Source organism: Pseudonaja textilis, chromosome Z, assembly GCF_049901715.1.
Source record: "Pseudonaja textilis isolate UNSWEBS1 chromosome Z, rPseTex1.2, whole genome shotgun sequence".
Classification (NCBI taxonomy): Eukaryota; Metazoa; Chordata; class Lepidosauria; order Squamata; family Elapidae; genus Pseudonaja; species Pseudonaja textilis.
Window position 1 is genome coordinate 119,503,035 of NC_142008.1, and position 23,460 is coordinate 119,526,494.

Sequence of the window (23,460 nt, forward strand, 5' to 3'; positions counted from 1 at the left end):
TCTTAATATGATCACAGAGGTCATTTATGTAGAGTATGAAGAGAGTTGGTCCTAGAACACTGCCTTGGGGGACACCACTATTGACAGGTACAGAATTTGATAGGACGCTCCCAATTTTGGCCATTTGTTGTCTGTTTGACAGGAATGCTTCTATCCAGTTATGCAGTTGTCCAGAGATACCATAGGATTTTATTTTTAGGAGTAGTTTGTCGTGTAGCACTGAATCAAAGGCTTTACAGAAGTCTATGTAGATTGCATCTATTGCTTTGCCCTGATCGAGTTGTGTCGTCCATATGTTTTTGCAGTGTAAGAGTTGCAGATTACAGGATGGTTTTTTTCTGAAACCAAATTGTTTATTGGAAAGTAGGTTGTTTGTCTCTAAGTGGAGGATGATGGATTGGTTAATAATTGATTCCATGATTTTACAGGTGACGCACCATAAGGAGATTGGTCTGTAATTTTCAACTAGGCTGGGGTCTCCCTAACCTATGGTCACAAGCCACGGCCATCCCCATTTTCAAAAAGGGAGACCTTTTTGAAGATGGGGATGACCATGGCTTGTGACCATAGGTTAGGCAAGGAAGTGGTCCTGAAAGATTTTTCAAAGATTATGCTTAGAGGTTCAGCTATGGCAGTGGATAGCTTTTTTAAGAAGTAGGCACATATTCCATCTGGTCCAATAGATAGAGATGGTTTTAGATTGCGAAGTGCTTTTTCAACATTATCTTCTGTAAAATCGATATGTATTAGATCATTGTAGTTAGCTGTGGTTCGGCTAGGAAATACTGGGCATGATCCATTGCTGTTTACAAATACTGAGCCGAAAAATGTGTTAAAGATGTTGGCTTTAATGGTGTCATCGTTGTAGTCTTTACCATTAGGTCCTATCAGGGGTGGGATGGACTTTGAGTCTTTTAGTTTATTGTTTACAAAATTGTAAAAAGCATGGGTGGAACTGGTGCTTAGAATGTTTTCCTCTTGTTTAATGTGATAATTGGTGCATTCGGTCTTTATTTGGTGGCATACATTTTTGTATCAGCTTTTGAAATTGGCAACATGACCAGATTTGTTTTTCCGCCAGAGTGATCTCTTTTCGGATTGAAGTTTCCTTATTGTTATGGGTAATCTGTTTTTTTGTTTTGTTTTGGGAGTTGTTGTTGGTACATATAGTTTGGTGACTCTTTTGACTTTGAGTAAGAATATGTTATAATGGTCTTCAACAGTATTTCCTCCAGTGAATAGAGATTGCCAATCAAGGGATGAGAAATCGTTGTCTATAAGATCATAGTTGCCTTTTTTGAAGTTATAATTGGGGATTACGTCATTGTGGTGGTTTTTGTGTGGACGTATATTGAGACAAAATTTAATCATATTGTGGTCACTGCTGGAGAAGGGTTCTTTAGTTTGCATTCTGTAAATTAAATTCAAACTATTGCAGAAGATGAGATCGAGGCAGTTGTTTAGTCTAGTGTTGTTGGTTACTAGTTGTTCCAGTCCCAGATTTGTAACAGCATTGTAGAAGGTTGTGTGTATGGTTTCAGTTGTACATTCATTTAGGGTCCAATCAATATGAGGTAGATTGAAATCACCAAGAAAGATAAAAGGGTATGGGCAGGATACTGCCCATGTTAGTAGTGTATTTAGCTTGTTTACATGTTCGATGTCATAATCAGGTGCTCTGTAACATAGTAAGAATCGAATTGTAATATTTAAAGATAGTTCACAGATAATGGTCTCAGGAAGAGCAAGCACCTGGGTAACTTGGATATTTTTCAGATGTAAGGACTTTTTATAGAAGATAGCAACACCACCTCCTCTACGAATTTCACGATCTGATTGATAAACATGATAGTCTCTTACTGTGGTAATGGAGTTGGGGAGAGATGCGTTGAGCCATGTTTCACGACAAATATAATGTCGAATTTAGCCATATTTAGTAAGAGGAGAAATTCAGGTAGTTTATTTACAAGGCTTCTTGCATTGAGTAGCTTGCATTTAAGGCCAGCAGTACTTGGAATTGAGGTAGTTAGGGGCGTGTATGCCTAGTCTTGGGTGATGGTGGATTGATTGAGGTAGGGTTGTGGTTGAAGTTTAAAGCTGAGTTGCGGGATGTGTGACTTACTTTTGATACAGTCAGCATGGTAGTCAATGTACAGGTCCTTCTCTCCATTGTCTAGATGTTTTTTGAGTTCAGTGCAGAGTACACGGGAGCGGGCACGTTGCTGTATGGTTAGGTCAGGGTGACAACGGAGGTTCTTATGGTTGGTGTTGGTTTTGGCGAGTGAATTTATAGTGTAAATGAATTTGCGTTTGCTTGATTCATTTTTGCAAATGACCCTGCAGAAGCGTGGGGTCACAGAGCCGTCTCTGTTTTTGAGCTCTCGGCCAATGCGGGAAATGTCAAGTATTTCATCAGGGGAGATGGTTGATGCTTGATAATCACTGATGATGTTTTGGATAGTTGTGATGTCATCATTATCATTGATGCCCTCTAGACCAAATAAGATGGCATTTGGACGTTTCTGTTCACGCTCAACAGCTTCTCTGATGAGGATTGGGATATCAATATTTGTCTGGGTTATGTTTTTTTGTGGATTGGGTTGTGGATTGGGTTGTGGATTGGGTTGTGGTTGTTGGGTAGAGATGTAGTTTGTAGCTATTGGATGTTCAGGTTTTTGCGTTGTGTCTTTTTTTTTCGAGGTTGGATAATCTTTCTTTTAAGGCATCCAGGGATGCTACTATGGTGTCAAGGGATGTTAATCGTGTTTCAATGGTATCAACTCTTTCCAACAGATCCAGTTTGGGTCTGCATGATTTGCAGAGATATGGAAACTCATTGCATGATTCTAGGTATTGAATCATTTGCTCGGGTAATCCCAAGCAGTCATGATGAGCGTATTTGTTACATAGAGAACATTTGATAGAGTTTTCATTATCCTTTAGAGTTTTGTAGCATTTAAGGCATGTGCAGGAGTCTTGTGGTTCTTTGTTGGGGATTAATTTCTCTTTTGGTTGTGGTTTGGCATTGGATTTTTTTTCTTGGCATGGTAGGTTTGTTAAGACAGTACATTGATTGAATTAATTAATGGAACAATTTTGGGTAATCAATATAGCCAATATCACACCAATCAATCAATTGCAGTAATCTCTCTAGTCAGATAATTTTCCTAACAATCAACCTAATCAATTAATTACACTAATCACTAATCAATTAGTTACACTAATCATTAGTCACACTGTTCAATTAAATTCACTAAATCACTGATTTTACTAATCAATTAAATTACATGAATCTTGATCTTTTAAACTAGTCAGTAATCACACTATTTGCACTAAACACTCTAATCACACTAATCAATTAAAACAATAAATCAATTAAACCATTAATAAAATATTTTATAGAAATTGATTATCTAATCATTGATATCGGTGATGAGGTAGAAAAGTTGCAAGTTTTGAGGTAATGAATTAATGGATTAAAGTAATGAGGTAGTATTGAAAGTCTTCAAGGAAAGGGTTGTTTGTTTTACTAGCAGCTGTGATAGACTGGGTGAGAGGAGTTTATTGCTCTGATTGTTGCTGCTATTACTCTGTAAGACATTGTGGCCAAGCAGTATCCTGCTAGAATGAGAAATAGGAATAAAGCCCTAAAATCAATTCAGTTTGGACTACATTTAAGGAAGGATAAATACTGGGAAGTCTTCTTTGATTTGCAGAGAGAAGTGACCAATTTTTCAAAGAAAAACTGAGGAAAATAACATTCAGTGGGATTATACAGTGAAGGCTGCCCTCTAGTGGTAAGCAGATGGCGTACAGATAGCAACTTTAATTTCACTTCCAGAGACATGGGCCTGGGTAGTTTGATTTGAACTCAATTACAGGAGGATCTCAGGGACCATTTTTACATATCATATAAGTGTGGATTTAGTACTTTAACTGTCTGAAGTCAAAGATGTAACACAAATAACCTTTTATTTTGTTCATCAACCACCATTTATGAAAACAGTAAATGGAATATAAGGCAATTTCTGTTTGTTTTTGTTTGCTATACACATTGAAGCATGACATTGAAAAAGTTTTGAGAACTCTTGGGGAGTGAAATTCTCAAAGGACCATTATTATTTTTTCCCTTCAAGAAACTATATTAATTTCCCAGTAAGAAACTGGAGAAGCAGTAAAGTTTACAGCTGAAAACACAGGCATTATTTCAGTCATGGTCAAAATCAGTAGGTCTTTTGTGACTCTTTGTGACATGCCTTTGCAGATACAGAAGGCAGTTGGATTTGTCTCTGGAGATGGTAAAGAACATTTCCCAGATTCTGCATAGACTTGTTTAGGGACATCATACAATCCATTCTAGTCCCTTCCCTACAGCCTATCACACACAACCTGCAACACTGTATTGTTAGCTCTATGAACCATCACTGATTTATTGTGAGTGTAAAACAAAAGCACCCTTCATCTTCAATTTAAAAAGGGAATATCTCTTTGGGCTTCTATTTTCCTTAATTTATATATTTTTAAGTCTTAAAATATTCCACGGAATATTGGATCCATGGGATATTCTTCTGCTACAATGCAGATCAATCACCTACTCCTCAGTTCAAAGACTCAAATTCAACTTTCTGAGACTGAATCCATTGGGAGATCTGCTCTGAGGCAGGAAAGGTTCTTGGCTGGTTTCCGATTCACTTCCTCTCAGTGTCTCTCTCTCATAGTAATAGATTGCTGTGTCCTCTGGTTTGAGGTTCTTCTTTTGCAGATACACCTGGATTTTGGTATTGTCCCTGGAGGTGGTGAAGCATCCTTTGACTTTGTCAGATTAGTAAATAGTGCCAGAATTGGTGCTTATGTATGCCACCCATTCCAGTCCATTTCCAGGAGCCTGTCTTGCCCAGTCCATTGCATAGTTGCTGGAGGTGAACCCAGAGGCTTGGCAGGAGAGGTGGAGGAACCTCCCAGATCTTCTCATATCCCCTCCAGTTTCCACCAACTGGACCTCAGATTGCTCACCTAAAATGAAAGTTGTTTTAGCAAACACTCCTTTATACAAGAATTAAAATAGAACAGGCTTAATACAGAGGATAGAATTACCTCTGAGGACAGCTAGTAAGGACACCACACTTAGCCACAGGATCATTGCCACTCTCTCTAATGAATGGAGTGGAACTGATTGTTGAGAAGTTTGGAAAGATCACAAACTTTGTGTTGGTGGGTGTAGCCTGAAAAGGGGAACCATGCAGCTCCTTTAAAGGGGAAATTGTGCCCTGATTTATATATTGATTGGGATAAATGTGCCTTTCAGTGCATTCACTTAGATATTTTTTTTTGGACAGACCTAGCATGTGTGACTTTCAAATAATGCTCCATTCCTAAGAAAAGTATTGCCAGACATGCTTTGTTCTTGTTTTCCTACGAGTAAGCAGTAAACAGTTTTCATTTGTTTCAGCAAACAAAAACTGGGTCAGAAATGATCAGGATAGCACAACTCCTTCAATACGTGTGGCTTCTACAGATCACCAGTCGAAAAAATGAAAGAGATTCTGCTCTATTTTGCTGCATGGAGATGTAACTTCCCTTCTTTAACTGAGGCCATGAAAGCTGACTCAACTTGGACACCAGCCATGAGCTATAAGGGATTTTGTCAGGCTGCACCGTAGCTTCCTCTCACTGTGAGTCTGTAGCACAGTAATACACAGCGGTTTCCTCTGATTTTAGGCTGTTCATTTGGAGATAAAGCATGCTGGAGGCATCTCGGCGGTAGATGGTAAAACGGCCTTTCACAGAATTAGCATAGTATTGGTTGCTCCCATCTCCTTCATTATCTATCCAGCCAATCCATTCCAGTCCTTTTCCTGGAGCCTGTCTCACCCAGTTCATCTCATAGCTGCTGAAGGTGAAGCCTGAAGCTTGGCAGGAGAGGCGGAGGGACTCCTCAGGCCTTCTCACATCCCCTCCAGATTCCACCAACTGGACCTCCATTTGCACATCTGGAAAGGAAATATTGATATGTACATTTTAGTATCAAGCATGATGCAGTCCATTTACCTCAAGCATATAGGAGCCTGTTAGCTTCCATCTCTGTATGGAAGAACTATTACCTTTGATGATTGCTAAAATGGGGATTAGTTGGAACAGAAATATCATTTTTCTTTCTCAGGGGAAAAGTTCCAGGCAGACTGGCTTTTGCTCTCCAGCCACTAGTTGAGGAGGGGAGAAGATGATGTCATATAAAGAGGAAGGTTAGCCCCATATTTACATACACTTCTGGATAAAAGGGAAATAGATTTGGCTGATAATACCACCAAGACTTTTTCAAAAACCCGAAAATATGTATAAATGTTAGGTTCACCATACTGTATGTATTAACTTTATTAGGTGAAAATTGTTTTCTGCTCCAACTTTATACTTTTAATTCTCCAGGAGGACATTAAAGAGGAGAAAGTAGGGGGAAATCATTTAAACAAATAAAGAATAACTACAGTGGATGTAAACCATTAATTAATCTCAATAAAAGAGGTTGTAGGAAGGACAAAAAGCCATGGATGGAACTTAATCAATAAGCAATCCAATCTAAAACTAAGAAGAAATTTCCTGATAGTGAGAACAATTAATTGGTGGAACAACTTGCCTCTTGAAGTTGTGGGTGGTCCATCAGGATGAAATTCAAGATCCATTTTTCTGAAATGGTATAGGATTTCCTACCTGGGCAGGGTATTGGACTAGAAGACCTCCAAGGTTCCTTCCAACTCTGTTACTCTGTTAAGACAAATACCAAGGAACCACCTTCTGAAGGCCCTAGTTAAAGCTATTGAAGCAATCTCCATGACTTTCTCTTCTAATGATGCCTTAGAAGATATGAACTTTCAGAGAGACAACTGTGACAGGACTAGGATACTTTTGAGTCACAATCTTTTGTTCAGTTCTATAATTTGGAAGACACAAGTCAAAATCACATTTTTGTGATATCCTGGTAGAATGAGAAACAGGAATAAAGACCCAAAACCAATGCAGTTTGGACTATATTTAAGAGATAGAGTGAAGTCTTCTTTGGTTTACAGAAAGAACTGCCTATTTTTTCAAGGAACAATTGACAAAATTAACATTCATTGGAACTTCATAGGGAAGGCTACCCTCTAGTGATAAGCAGACCAAATATAGATAGGACATTTAATTTCACTTCCAGAGACATGAGCCTGGGGAGCTTGATTGAGCTCCAGGAGATCTATAAAGATGTCCTAAGGAGAATGAATATTTAAAACATCTGCATTAGGGAATAGAATAGAATAGAATAAAATAAAATAAAATAGAATAGAATAAAACAGAATATAGAATAGAATAAAATATAGAACAGAACAGAACAGAATATAGAATAGAATAGAACAGAATAGAATATAGAACAGAACAGAATATAGAATAGAATAGAACAGAACAGAACAGAACAGAATAGAATAGAACAGAATTGAATTCTGTAACTGGACACACAAGGAATTTGTTTTTGGTGCATAAGCTCTCAGTGTACATAAAAAAATACATTCATCAAGAGTCATATGTAGATGGGATATGTTTGATGGAACCCCTAGATAGGCAAATAATCATGTGAGTGGCTTTTTTTAACCAATATTACTGAAGTTATTTATGTATACTATCCTGATTTTTGAATGGGATTTGGGGTGCAATGGTGGAAGGTGAAACCCAGACCTTGACTTAAGTCGTAGCCTTGGCACTGCCAGCAAGAGTGTCTGCTCAGGGTGTCGTAAATGTGGGGAGGAAAAAGAGATAGAGAATAATTTCCATTTTGTTCTGTGTTTGTGTGCCTTTCTGGTGTTTTGTTTGCTCACTGTGTGATGCTATCATCCCTTTCTTCCTAGAGCAACAAAAGAAACTCCTTACTGCTGGTATACGAGTTTTAATTCAGAAAGCTGCTCAGAGGAGGCGAAGGTTTTTGCTTGGCCTCCTATTCACTTGCTCTTACTGTGTAATTTGCACAGTGATAGATTGCTGTGTCCTCTGGTTTCAGGCTGTTCATTTGCAGATACAGCTGGCTTTTGGCATTGTCCCTGGAGATAGTGAACTGTCTCTTCACTTTGTTTCAATAGCTGATATCTCTTCCATCCTTTTGTATTCATGCTACCCATTCTGGATCTTTCTCTCTGGCCTGTCTCAGCCAGTTCATGTTAGCATCACCAAAGTTGAATCCAGAGGCTTGGCAGGAGAGATGGAGGGACTCTCCAGGTCTTTTCACATCCCCTCTGGACTCCACCAACTGGACCTCAGATTGGACACCTGTAGAAATGAAGAATTTCTGAGTTTTGTTGTATATAAAAGGAGAAATATGTAAGAGTGTAGAAAATTTACCTCTGAAAACTACTACTAAAAATGTCAAGTGGAGCCATGATATCATTTTTGTATACTTGGACAAGAAATTGTTGTTAACAGCATTTAAACATGCAGCCCCACTTTATATTTCCCCTTTCAACTTGGAAACAATAGTGGTCTGGGTTATTTAAAGAGGAAGTTGTCCTGCAATTTACATATCCTCCAATATAAAAAGCCTTCTCGCTCCTTGGTTCTTTTTAATTCATTGGACAAACTAGGAATATGGTTAGCAAGTGTTTAGAACAGGGGTCTTCAAAACTTGACAGCTGAGAGACTTATGGCTTTAACTCCCAGTATTCCTTGTCCAGTCATGTTAGCTCAGGAATTCTGGGAGTTGAAGTCTACAAAGCTTAATATTGCAAAGTTTGAAGACCCTTGGTTTAGAATATCAGACAAGGAGGGACAGGAATGTTTATGCAGAATGAAAGGGAGACTTTTGTCAACTAAAACAATGTAAAGGAAATCTCCCCCCCGCAAAAAAAATACCTTTCAAAGACAAGTGGGGAAAATGCTAATTCAGCATGTTTTACATGGGGTGAATACTTTGACATAAACAGAAATCCTGCAAGTGGGTTTACACATTTTAGAACTTTTTTTAAAAGTTTTTTATTTTAACAACAAACAAAACAACATAAAACATACAATATAAAATATAAAAACATCATCCTTCTTCATAAATTTACAAACAGTGTATCAGTTGGTTTACCACTTTTTTTTTGTGCATCCATTTCCTAAATGCTAATATAATTATATTACATAATAACTCATATTATCAATCAACAATTGTATAACCTAGTATCATTACTGAGAAATCATTTACCTATAATTTTATTAATTCATACTTTAACGAGATAACTATAATTTACTTAATTTATTTTGCAATGAATCATAAGATCATACCAAATCTACCTTAATAAAGTTTTATAAAAATAATATCAAAAAAAATTATATCCTAAATCTAAATATTCTATTATTATGTTTTATTATCTAACCATTGATAAAAAAGATTCCAAACTTCATAAAATTGTTTATCTTCTTGTTCTCTAATTTCAAATGTCAATTTACTCATTTCAGCACAATCCAATATTTTCTTGATAATTTCTTCCTCTGATGGAATTTTCTCACTCTTCCAGTTTTTAGCAAATACAATCCTAGCCGCTGTTAATACATTTACAATCAAATACTTCAAATTTTTATTATATGTATCAGGTAAGATTCCCAATAAAAGATCTCTGGTTTCAAGTCTATATGTGTCTTTATCATTTTTCCAACCATATGCGTAATTTTAGTCCAATATTTTCTAGCATCCTCACAAGTCCACCACATATGGTAGTATGAGCCAGGTATCTGATGACATTTCAAGCACTTTTCAGATTTGTTCTTGAACATTCTTGCTATTCTTGTCAGGGGAAAATGCCACCTGTAAAACATCTTATACAAGTTTTCTTTATAAGCTGTTGACATTGTCTTTTTATAATTTTGAGACCACAATTTTTCCCATTTCTCCAAATCAATCCCATATCCAAAATTCTTCCCCCAAACAATCATCATTTATTTAACTTGTTCCTCCTCTAATATAATTTCCAACAAATAACTGTATAATTTTTTAATCACTTTTTCATCAGTACCTGTCAAAATCCTATCTAAATCAGTCAATTTATCATAAAATCCCTCCATTTTAGAATCTATAAGATACCTTGAATGTATTTGCTCATATGAAAACCAATTCATCTTTATGCCTTGTTCCTCTAGTTTTTGCATTGCTTTAAGTTCACTCTTTTCATCCAATATTTCCCCATATCTAACTGTTCCTTCTCATATATTATAGGATAAGAAAAAGCTTCAATAGTTGATAACCAGAGTGGGATTTTCAAATAACATTTTCTCTTAATTTTCTCCCAATTCAACCATAGACTCCCTTATATAGTGCCTTCTAAAATAGCCCTGCGATTTAGTTCCCTTATACCACAGAAAAGCATGCCATCCCAGTAATAAATCATGTCCTTCTAATGTCAACAATCTAGTCTTTCTTAATGTTATCCAATCCTTAACCCACATTAAATTTGCAGCTTGGTAATACAACTCCCAATTCGGAAGGCCAAATCCTCCTCTAATTCTAGCATCTTGTAGAAGTTTTAATTTTATTCTGGCTTTCTTACCTTGCCATATAAACTTCAACACAATTTTATTTAATTCTTCAAAGTAGTCTTTACCAAGCCTAATTGGTATAGTTTGAAACAAATATAAAATTCTGGGTAAAATATTCATCTTGATTGTTGAAATTCTACCAATCAATGACAATTGTAAGTTTTCCCATTTCTTCAAATCAGATGCTATCTGTTGTTTAAGTTTAATATAGTTATTCTCTTTCAATGTGGTACATCTTGACATCAAATGTATTCCCAAATATTTAACCTTATTCGTAACTTGAATTTTCAATAAGTCTGCCAATTCATCTCTTTGTTTTAGTAGCATATTCTTTGTCAAAATCTTTGTTTTATCTTTTATCTTCTCCCTAAATCCTTTTTTATAATGATAGATGAATTAAATTTAAAAGATATATGGAGAGAAGGAAATGCTAAAACCAAACAATACACTTTTTATTCAAACAGACATTTATCATGGTCCAGATTAGACATGATTTGGATCTCAACAGAATTAATATCTAATATTTAAGAAATAAATATTGAAACAAGTACTTGGGCAGACCATAATCCAATGACAATTAAATGGAAAGGACAAAAAAGAAGATCTAGATGGACATTAAACAATACTATTTTAAAGGAAAAAGATTTCACACAATGGATGGGCAAAGAATTGGCTTTCTTTTTCAGTGAAAATAAAAAAGAAGATACTTCAATGCAGAATGTTTGGGATACAATGAAGGCATATGCGAGAGGATTAATAATGGACTATACAAAGAAAAATAATATTAGGAAGAGGCAAATTATTAAAGGTTTAGAAGTTGATTATAAAAAACTGGAAAAAGAATTGCAGAATATGCCACAGAAAAAAGATATTAAATTTAAAATGGATATAATTAAACATAAGATGGGTCAGGCAGAGAAAGAAGAACTGGCACAAAAAATTAGAAGTGTTAAACAGAACTATTTTGAAGATGCAAACAAGCCAGGTAGATGGCTAGCATACAAATTGAGAAAGGAGAAAGAATCTAGGAAAATATTACAGCTAATAGATGATCAAGGTCAAATGTGTTATGGTAACAAGGAGAAAAGGGTAATTATTCGAGACTTTTATGGACAATTATATAAACAGGAGGATTTTGATGAGGAAAGAATTAAACTTTATTTACAAAATGCTAACCTACCTAAGATATCTGAAGAGACTGAAAAAATGTTAGAAAGTACTATAACAATGATGGAACTAACTGAAGCAGAATAATGGAAATAGGCAGAATAATGGAAAAGCACCAGACCCAGATGTGCTCCCGGCAGAATTTTATAAAACACTACAAGAATTGTTGAGCACTCCACTGTTAGAAGTCATGAATGAAGTTATGTTAAATAAGAAAATACCTAAAACATGGTCAGAAGCTTATATTACACTTATTCCAAAAGAAGAGGCCGATCCATCACAAATTAAGAACTATAGACCTATTTCTTTATTGAATGCAGACTATAAAATTTTTGCTTCAATCTTGGCAGAAAGGCTCAAAAGATACTTAAATAACTATTCATCCTGATCAGAATGGATTCCTGCCAAAGAGACAAATTAGTGATAATATGAGGGTAATTCTGGACACTTTGGAATACTATGAGGCGCATCCTGAAAAACAAATGGCTTTGATATTTTTAGATGCCCAAAAGGCATTTGATAATGTGAACTGGAGATTCATGTTATTGGAACAGATGGGCTTTGCTAGAAAATTTATTCAAGCAATAGAAGCCATATATGATAAGCAAACGGCAAAAGTAATGATAGAGGGAGAATTTACAGACTCTATTGATATAAGAAAAGGCACAAGACAAGGATGCCCATTATCACCTTTGTTATTTGTATTGACTTTGGAAGTGCTGAATAGAAATATTAGAGATGATAAAAGCATAAAAGGAATGAAAATTAAAAAGGAGGAATTTAAACTACAACCTTTGAGGATGATTTGGTTTTTATTCTGGAAGATCCTCTAGAAACAGCTTTAAAACTATTGGAAAAGATAGAGATGTATGGTGAGATGGTGGGTTTGAAAATAAACAAAGATAGAACTTTTTTTTTTACATAAGCATGACTTGTTTTATTAATTAGATACAGGGAAGGGAGGGTTGATCATCTCCAGAGATAATTCCAATTGCAGCCCTATCTGTAAATGTACTGCTATATGGAATCAACTAGACAGAACTATTTATGTAGACCCAGTTATGGACAACATTAAAGAGATAAGCCATGTTATTTGAAAATTCCAGTCTGGCTATTGCCTATTGAAGCATTTTCTTATCCTATAACATAAAAAGGAACAAACAGTTAGATATGGTGAAATATTGAATGAAAAGGGTGAACTTGCATCTATGCAAAAACTAGGTATAAAGATGATTTTCATATGCACAAATATGCTCTAGATATGATAAAGATACCAAAACAGAAGGTTTCTGTGATAAATTGACTGATTTAGATAAGATCTTGACAGGTACTGATGAAAAGGTGATTAAAAAAATTGTATGGATATTTATTAGAAATTAAGTTAGAAGAAGAACAAGTTAAAGAAATAATGATTGCTTGGGGAAAAATTTTGGATATGGGATTGATTTAGAGAAATGGCAAAAATTGTGGTCTCAAACTTATAAAATGACAATGTCAACAGCATTTAAAGAAAATTTGTATAAGATGTTTTACAGGTGGCATCTTCCCCCGACAAGAATAGCAAGAATGTTCAAGAATAAATCTGAAAAATGTTGGAAATGTCATTAGATACCTGGCTCATATGTGGTGGACTTGTGCGGATGCAAGAAAATACTGGACTAAAATCCACACGTGGTTGGAAAAAATGACAAAAAAAGATATAGATTTGAAACCAGAGATATTTTTTATTGGGAATTCTACCTGATACATACAGTAAAGATTTAAAATATTTGATTGTAAATGTATTAACAGCAGCTAGGATTGTATTTGCTAAAAATTGGAAAAATGAGAAAATACTATCGCAGGAGGAAACTATTAAGAAAATATTGGAATGTGCTGAAATGAGTAGATTGACATTTGAAATTAGAGAACAAAAGGATAAACAATTTTACAAAATTTGGGATCTTTTCTATCAATGGTTAGATAATAAAATATATTAAAATATGTAGAATTTTAGAAAATAATAAATATATAAAGATGTATTTCTTTTCTTTTTTTATTATATCTATAAAATGTTTCTAGATAGATTTGGGAGGATTATATGAATTGTTATAAAATAAGCTAAGTAAATTATAGTTATCTGGCAAAGTATGAATGAATAAAATTATAGTCAAATGATTGATTAATAATGATACTAGGGTATTCAATTTTTGATTGATAATATGAGTTATTATGCAATGTAACTGTAATTGAGACTATGAAATGGATGCACAAAAAATTTGTAAACCAACCGACACACTGCTTGTACACTTATGGAAGAAAGTTGAATGTTTTTATGTTTTGTTTGTTTTTGTTTGTCTTTAAAAACCAATAAAATTTACAAAAAAGAAAAAAAACAGCATATAAAGAAAATTTGTATAAGATGTTTTACAGATGGCATCTACCCCCAACAAGAATAGCAAGAATGTTCTAGAACAAATCTGAAAAATGTTGGAAATGTCATCAGGTACCTGGCTCATATTACCATATGTGGTGGACGTGTTTGGAGCCTAAAAGATATTGGACTGAAATCAACACATGGTTGGAAAAAATGACAAAAAAACACATAGACTTGAAACCTGAAATATTTTTATGGGGAATTTTACCTGAAATATACAGTAAGGAATTGAAATATTTGATTGTAAATGTATTAACAGTGGCTAGGATTTTATTTGCTAAAAACTGGAAAAATGAAAAAAAACCAATGCAGGAGGAAGTTATTAAGAAAATAATGGAATGTGCTGAAATGAGTAGATTGACATTTGAAATTAGAGAACAAGAAGACAAACAATTTTATAAGATTTGGGATTTATTTTATCAATGGTTAGACAATAAAATATGGTAATGAAATATCTAGAACTTTAGAATATAAAGAATATATAAAGATGTATTATCTTTATCATAATAATAATATAATTATGGGATAGAATTGTCATAAAATAAATCAATTAAAATATGGATTATCTTGCATAATATGAATGAATATTAGTATAGTCAAATGATTGATTAACAATGATATCAATGTATTTAGGAATATTTGATAGATAATATGAGAACATACACAAGTAATTGTAAGTGATGACTGTGAAGTAGATGCACAAAACAATCTGTAAACCAACCAACACACTGTATCTACATAAGTGGAAGATGGCTTGATGTTTTTATGTTGTGTTTGTGTGTGTTTGTTTAAAAAAATAATAAAACTTTTAAAAAAATAGAGAGATAAGACATCTAGGTTCTTAAACTTTCTTAAATTCATCTTTCTTGTGGGTTCTCAATAATAGGTAATAGAGATTACCTTGATTTCTCCTTGATTTTTATATATAGATAGTCTTTGACTTATAACCAGTGTCTTAGTGACTATTTGAAGCTACTCCACCCAGATGTCATGTTCTGAAATTGAGCCTCCCCATAGTAGATGACTGCATTTTGGGTGCTTAGTAACTGACCCACATATATAGTCAGTCAATCAATCAATCAATCAATCAATCAATCAATCAATCAGAATAGAGCTGGAAGGAACCTTGAGGTCTTCTAGTCCAACCCCCTGCCGAAGCAGGAGACTCTGTACCATTTCAGATAGGTGTCTGTCTTCTTAGAAACCTCCAATGAAGAAACACAACATTTGAAGGCAAGCTGTTCCACTGGTTAAATGTCTTCCCTGTTAGGGAGTTTCTCCGTAATTCCAGGTTGCTTCTCTCCTTGATTCATTTCCATCCATTGCTTCTTGTTCTGCCCTCTGATGCTTTGGAAAATAAATTGACCCCTTGCTCTTTGTGTCAGCCTCTCAAACACTGGAATACTTCTATCATGTTCCCCCTAGCCCTTATTTTCTCTAGAGTAGCTGAAACCCAATCCTGCAACTGTTCTTCACATGCTTTAGTCAACTAAATGCTTATAACCATCTTTATTGCTCTTCTCTGAACTTTTTCAAAAGTCTTCAACATCTCTTTGGTAAGATGGTGTTTGTGTGTGTGTTTGTGTGTGATTTAATGTGAAAAATCATTCTTCAAAAGTCATTTGAAGAGCCTCAGGGTGGCAGGATAATCACTTCTTTTATTTTTGGAAATCAGCTTTGGCTTCCCAGATTATGATAAAATTGCCTCTCAGGAAACAATGGCCTTGCTTAATGACTGCAGTGTTCACTGCAATAAAAGTAATATATTTGAGTCTGCTCATGTGATGCAGTGGTGTATTAACAATTAAGCAAACTAAGCACATGTTTAGGGTACCACAAAAACTTTTATGTGTTATAAAAGAGTGGGAATTACTGAGACAGACCAGAAGATTTCAGGATAACCCTTTTATTTAAACAGCTAACAAGGGTAACATCAAACCACGTCTTAACACAGCAGCTGACAGGTGACCGCTGATCATGTCTGACAGTGCTCTTTATATAGCGCACTGTCAGATGCAGTAGCCAGTCAGCTGTCATACTGCCTCCTGATCTTTCCTTGGACCAGACAGAAGACTTCAAATCACAACAATCTAAGCTTAGTTACATTTGTACAGTATATACCAAGGACGGGGACAGCAAGATTTGTCAGTGAGCACCAGTGAGCCTTTATGACTTACCAGGCTCAATTACAATCATAATTCAAAAACGTGTACATGTCATATGACTCTGGCTTTAGTACTATAATTGCCAAAAGTCAAAGATGCAACAATTACCTTTTATTTTGTTCATCAGCCAGCATCCATGAAGTAAATGGGATATGAGAGATTTATTTTTTGTGTGTGTGCTATACACATTGAAACTTCATATTCAAAAAGTTTTCAGAACTCTTGGGGAATTAAATTCTCAAAGGACCTTTTTTTTTCTTCAAGAAACTATTTTAATTCCCCACTAAGCAGCTGGAGAAGCAATCAAGTTCAAAGCTGAAACCAAAGATTTTAAATCAGTCAGGGTCAAAAATAATTTGTGTATTGCGCCTCTTCTGAATCCCTTTGCTGATATAGAAGGCAATTGAATTTGTCTCTGGAGATGGCAAAGCTCCCTTTCATGGATTCTGAATAGAGTTGTATACTGGTATCATACAATCCATTTCAGGTCATTCCTTGGAGCCTGTCGCACCTGACTCACAACTCAGTATTGTGAGGTCTATGAACCATTTCTGATTCCTTGTAACTGTAAACTCAGAGGTTCCTTTCACATTCAATTCATGAAGAGAATGTCACTTTGGGCTTCTATTTTCCCTTATTTATGTGGGCATGTTTTATTTTTTTAAGTCTTAAAATATTCTCCTGATCCATGGATTATTCTTCTGCTATTCTGACCGATAGATTATCAATCACCTGCTCCTTAGTTCAAAGACTCAAATTCAACTTTCTGTGACTCAATCCACTTGGAGATCTGCTCTGAGAGAGAGAAGGTTTTTGTCAGGTTTCAGATTTCAGATTCTTGTCAGGTTTCACACTTCCTCTCAGTGTGTATGTCACACAGTAATAGACTGCCGTGTCCTCTGCTTGAGGCTGTTCATTTGCAGATATACCTGGCTTTTGGCATTGTCCCTAGAGATGGTGAAGCGTCCCTTCACTTTGTCTGAGTAGTAAATAGTAGCAGAATTGGAGTTTATATATGCCACCCAGTCCAGTCCTTTTCCAGGAGCCGGTTTTGCCCAGTGAATTGCATAGCTGCTGAAGGTGAATCCAGAGGCTTCACAGGAGAGATGGAGGGACTCTCCGGGTCATCTCACATCCCCTCCAGATTCCACCAACTGGACCTCAGATTGGATACCTAAAATAAAAATTGTGTCAATGAAGTTTCTAGTATAGAAGAATTAAAATGGAAAAAGCTGAATGCAAAAGAAAGAATTACCTCTGAGGACTGCTAGTAAGGACAGTAAGTTTAGCCAGCAGATCATTTTTGCTCCCTTTAATAAACAAAGGGGAGCTGATGGTAGAGAATTTGGGAAAATGCACAAACTTTGTATTTGTGGGTATAGCCTGAAAATGGAAGCCATGCAATTCCTTTAAAGGGGAAATTATGCTCTGATTTACATATTGCTTGAGATAAAAGTGCCTCTAATTCCATTCACTTAGAGGTTTTTTGGACAGACCTAACATGTGTGACTTTTAAATATGGCTCCATTCTTATCAAAAATGAAGCCAGACATGATTTCTTCTTGTTTTCTTGTGAGTAAACAGTTCTTCATATAGTTCAGCAAACAAAAACTGAGTCAGAAATGGTCAGTATCCCTCAACAACTTCAATATTAGTGGCTTCTCTAGATCACCAGTAGAGAAAATGAGAAAAAGGGATTCTGGGCTACTTTTCTGCATAGAGTATAACTTCCCCTGTTTAATTGAGAAAGCTGACTCAACTTGGACACCAGCAATAAGAGATTTTGATAGGCTTCATCATAACTTCCACTCACTGTGAAATTCCAGTACAGTAATACACAGCGGTGTCCTCTGGTTTCAGGCTGTTTATTTCGAAATAAAGTATGCTGGAGGCTTTTCGACGAGAGATGGTGAAACGGCCTTACACAGAATTAGCATAGTATTGGGTGTTCACATCTCCACTGTTGCCTATCCAGGCAACCCACTCCAGTCCTTTCCCAGGAGATCGCCTCACCCAGTTCATAAAATAGCTGCTGAAGGTGAATCCTGAAGCTTGGCAGGAGAGGCGGAGGGATTTCCCAGGCCTTCTCACAACCTCTCCAGATTCCACCAGCTGGGCCTTCATGTGGACATCTGGATAGGAAATATTGATATGTACATTTCAACTATAAGGCATGCTGCTGTCCATTCACCTCAAGAATATTGTAGATTAGATTTCTATCTCTGTATGAAAGAACTATTACCTTTGATGATTGCTAAAATGAAGAGTAATTGAAGCAAAAGCATCATTTTTCTTTCTCAGTGGAGAAGTTCCAGGCAGACTGGCTTTTACTCTCCAGCCACAGGTTGAGGAGGGTAGGAGATGATGTCATATAAAGAGGAAGGTCAACCCCGTATTTACATATACTTCCACATAAAAGAGAAATGGATTTGGCTGTTAATACCACCAAGAGTTTTTGAAAAACTGAATGGATGTATGAATATTATGTTTACCATACTGTATGTATTAACTTAATCTTAGGAAAATCTCCCCCTTTTTTGAAAGACCAATTTGTCATATTTCTGTATATGGTTCAATGAACTTTTGAAAGGAATTTTCCATTTAATGTAATGTTTCCTGCAGAGAACACTATTTTTATTCATGTATTTAATATTCATGTAACAGAATGCATTTCATACACTATGATGAACTCATGCAATTTTATATTAATCTCCTTTAATGACTTTTATGGAAGGATTACAAAAACTGGGCATTGATAAGAGCACCTGGTTTTAAAAGTTCTGTTATGCCTCACGATCAATCATTTAAGTGATCACAATATTTAAAAAAAATGATAAGCAACAGAATTCAACAACTTCCAAAAGTGCAATAAAATAATAATAATAATAATAATAATAATAATAATAATAAGGAAATCCACCATCACATTCTATTCACAATCTACAGATTTGTTTTGATGTTTTAGACAATGTGAAATTAATGCAAATAACTTTATTAGGTTGAACATTATTTTCTGCTTTGACAGTAGACTTAAATTCCCAGGAGGACATTTAAATAGAGGGAAGAGGGGAAAATCATTTCAACAAATAAGGGATTACTACTGGAGATGCAAAACATTAATTAATTTCAATAAAAGAGGTTGAAGGAAGGAAAAGAAGTCATGGATGAAACTTACAGTGAGAGCAGCCCATCGAACAGAAGTTGCCTTCGGAAATTATGGAAGCTTCATCACTGGAAGCTTTCAAGAAGAGACTGGACAACCATTTGTCTGAAATGGTTTCCTACCTGAAATGTGTTTCCTACCTGAGCAGGGTGTTGGACTAGAAGACCTCCAAAGTCCCTTCCAACTATGTTACTCTCTTAAGACAAATACCAGGGAACCACCTTTTAAAGCTCTTGATGTAATCTGCATGACTCTCTATTCTTATGATGCCTTAGAAGAAACAAACATTCAGAGACAGAGGTGACAGAGCTTGGATACTATGGATCCATCCTAGTATGATACTATGGATACTATGGATCCATCAATCTTTCAGCTCAATATCTTGAAGAGACAAGTGGTATCCTGGTAGAATGAGAAACAAGAATAAATCCTTAAAACCAATTCAGTTTTGACTACATTTAAGAAAGGAGAGATAGAGGGAACTCTTCTTTGACTTGCAGAGAGAACTGACCAATTTTTCAAGGAAAAGCTCAGGAAAATAATATTCTGTAGGATTTTACAAAAAGACTGCCCTCTAATGATAAAGAGATGGAATACAGATAGCAAATTTAATTAATCACCAGAACCATAAAACCTATAAACTTGAAATTTGGCATGTATGTTCCTCTTGGCTTCCAGGTGCTTGCTAAGAAAGGATTTTTTTGAACCATCAGATCGTTAGTATTTCTTAATACAGTAATTAACACGCTCTGATGCTAAGGAGTTCTACTCCCCCTCCCCACCTGAAGAGAACTCTATTCCAACTGCCAGTTGCCTCACAAGGTTGCAGAATAGCAGTAGGTAGCATTCTTTGCCATCATGCTCCATGTAGCTATAAAAGTCAGCAGTAGAAACAGTCTTCCTGCTAGGACCCTTGGTGTTTGCATTGCACTGATATAATATTATATTGTTATTATGTTATATTATATTATATTATTATATTATATTAATATTAATATTACATTACGTTACGTTACGTTACGTTACGTTACGTTACGTTACGTTATATTATATTATATTATATTATATTATATTATATTATATTATATTATATTATATTATATTGATATAATATCCATCTTCTCTACAGCAGAATATCAGAGGGTACTGGAGAGCTCAGGATCCTCACATTCTGTGATCTCAGTTCCACTCTTTCACTTAGAAGTGGTCTGGGGCTTCTTACAGTACTAAACGTTGGTACCTCACCATAATGTCTACAGCTTCCATCTATGGAACTGCTTCCAAACTCAAGGTGGTGGGAACAATATTCCCTCATGTGTTTCAATCACCGGCCACCACTAAGCCAATGGATTGTGAACTGGATTTCTCCTGCATAGCCCAATCACATAGTGTTGTCGCGAAGCACGGGTATGCAGCTAGTATCATATAATTCTGGTTTTAATACCATAACTGCCTAAAGTAAAAGATGCAACACTAATAACCTGTATTTTGTTTATCAACCATCATACATGAAAAAGTAAATGGGATATAAGGGATTTTTTGTCTGTTTGTTTGCTATACACATTGAAGCTTGACATTGAAGAAGTTTTGAGAACTCTTAGGGAATTAAATACTCAAAGGACAGTTGTTATTTTTTTTTATTCAAGAAACTATTTTAGTTCCCCAGTAAGCAGCTAGAGAAGCAATCAAATTCACAGCTGAAACTACATATTTTATTTCAGTCATGGTCAAAAATATTAGGTCTTTTATGCCTCCTTGTGACATCCCTTTGCTGATACAGAAGGCAGTTCGATATGTCTCTGGATTCTGCATAGACTTGTTTAGAGGCGTCTTACAATGAATTCTAGTCCATTCCCTGAATCCTGACTCGCAACTCAGTATTGTGAGCTGTATGAACCATTTCTGGTTCATTGTAACTGCAAACTCAGGGGTTCCTTTCACATTCAATTCAAGAAGAGAATATCTCTTTGGGCTTCTATTTTCCCTTAATTATATGGGTATCATGTTTTATTTTTTTTAAGTCTCAAAATATTCTCCTGATCCATAGATTATTCTATTGCTATATATAGTAGATCGAGCACCTGCTCCTCAGTTCAAAGATTCAAATTCAACTTTCCATTGACTGTGAATCCACTTGGAGATCTGCTCTGATAGGTTTTCGATTGGCTTCAGATTCACCTCCCCTCACTGTGTTTCTTGCACAGTAATAGACAGCCATGTCCTCTGGTTTGAGACTGTTCATTTGCAGATACAGCTGGCTTTTGGCATTATCCCTGGAGATGGTGAAGCTGCCCTTCACTTTGTCAGAGTAGTGAATAGTAGCAGAGCTGGAACTTGTCCATGCCACCCATTCTAGTCCTTTCTCTGGAGCCTGTCTCACCCAAGCCATCCAATAGCTGCTGAAGGTGAATCCAGAGGTTTGGCAGGAGAGATGGAGAGACTCTCCAAGTCTTCTCACATTTCCTCCAGACTCCACCAACTGGATCTCAGGCTGGACACCTAAAATGAAAATTGTGTCAGCGAACCTTCTGGTATACAAGAATTAAAATGGAAAAATCTGAACATAGAGGAAAGAACTACCTCTGAGGACTGCTAGTAAGGACACCAAATTTAGCCAAAGGATCATTTTTGTTCCCAGAAGGTTTGTGTTGATGAGTATAGCCTGAAGAGAGAAACCATGCAGCTCCTTTATAGGGGAAATTATGTCCTGATTTACATATTGCTTGAGATAAAATAGCCCCTCAATGCATTCATTTTGAGGTATTTTTTGCACAGACCTTACAAGTGTGAATTTCCAATAATGTTCCAGTCCTAAGAAAACTAATGTCAGGCACATAATTGTAACTGTGAGAGGGCATTTGGAGTCCTAGTAGACAATCACTTAAACATGAGTTAACAGTGTGCTGCAGCAGCCAATAAAGCTAATACAATCGTTGGTTGTATAATCAGAGGCATAGAATGAAAATCACATGAAATATTAGTACCGCTTTATAAAGACTTCATAAAACCATACCTGGAATACCGCATCCAATTTTGGTCACCACCTATAAAAAAGATGTTGATACTTTGGAAAAAGTGCAAAGAACAGCAACTAAGAGACTAAACCATATGAAGTACGAAGACAGGCTTTGGGCTTATGGTTGCAGGATTTGGGATTGGCTTGTCTAGAGAAAAGAAGGACTGGGGTGGCATGCTATCAATATTCCAGTTTTTGAGAAGCTATCATAAAGAAGAGGGGGTTAACTTATTTTCCAAAGCACTAGAAGACAAGACAAGAAACAATGGATGGAAACTAATCATGGAGAGAAGCACCTTGGAATTAAGGAGAAACTTCCAAAGAGAGAGGACAATTAACTAGTGGAACAGCTTGCCTTCAGAAGTTGTGGGTGCTTCATCACTGGAGGTTTTTAAGAAGAGATTGGACAATCACTTGTCTGAAATGTCATAGGGTCTCCTGCTTGAGTAGAGGGTTGGGTTAGAAGACCTCAAAGTCTCTTCCAGCACTATTCTTATTCTGGATTTTGGATGTTTATTTTTGTTTTCCTATTTGTAAATAGGAGAAAGAGACCCTTCCTTCCTTTCCTCCCTCCCTCCCTCTCTTCTCCCAAGTACATTGAAGAGTAACTAAGCCTTGAGGAATAATTTCTAATCCACAGTTGTAAACTCATCATATCTCAAAAAGACAAAATCAAATGATATTATGTTCCAAAATATTCTCTTTGTTGAACGAGAAACTTCAAAATATTCCTTTTTATTCTCCAAGAAATTTAATTTTCAAAAATTAAGAAATTTAAAAATCTCTTTTTATTTTCTAAGAAATTCAACTCCTTAATATTTAAGAAATATATTTGCTGTGATTCCAGACATGGCTTCACAATGAAAATTATAATTGCTTTGAAATCCATTCAGAGAACTTTTAAGCACATAAACAAAGATTATAATTAGCCTTGGAAATGAGACTATATTTTTGTATCTTGGTATATTTCTCTGCCTACCTCTCCTTGCATTTAAACTCCAACAAG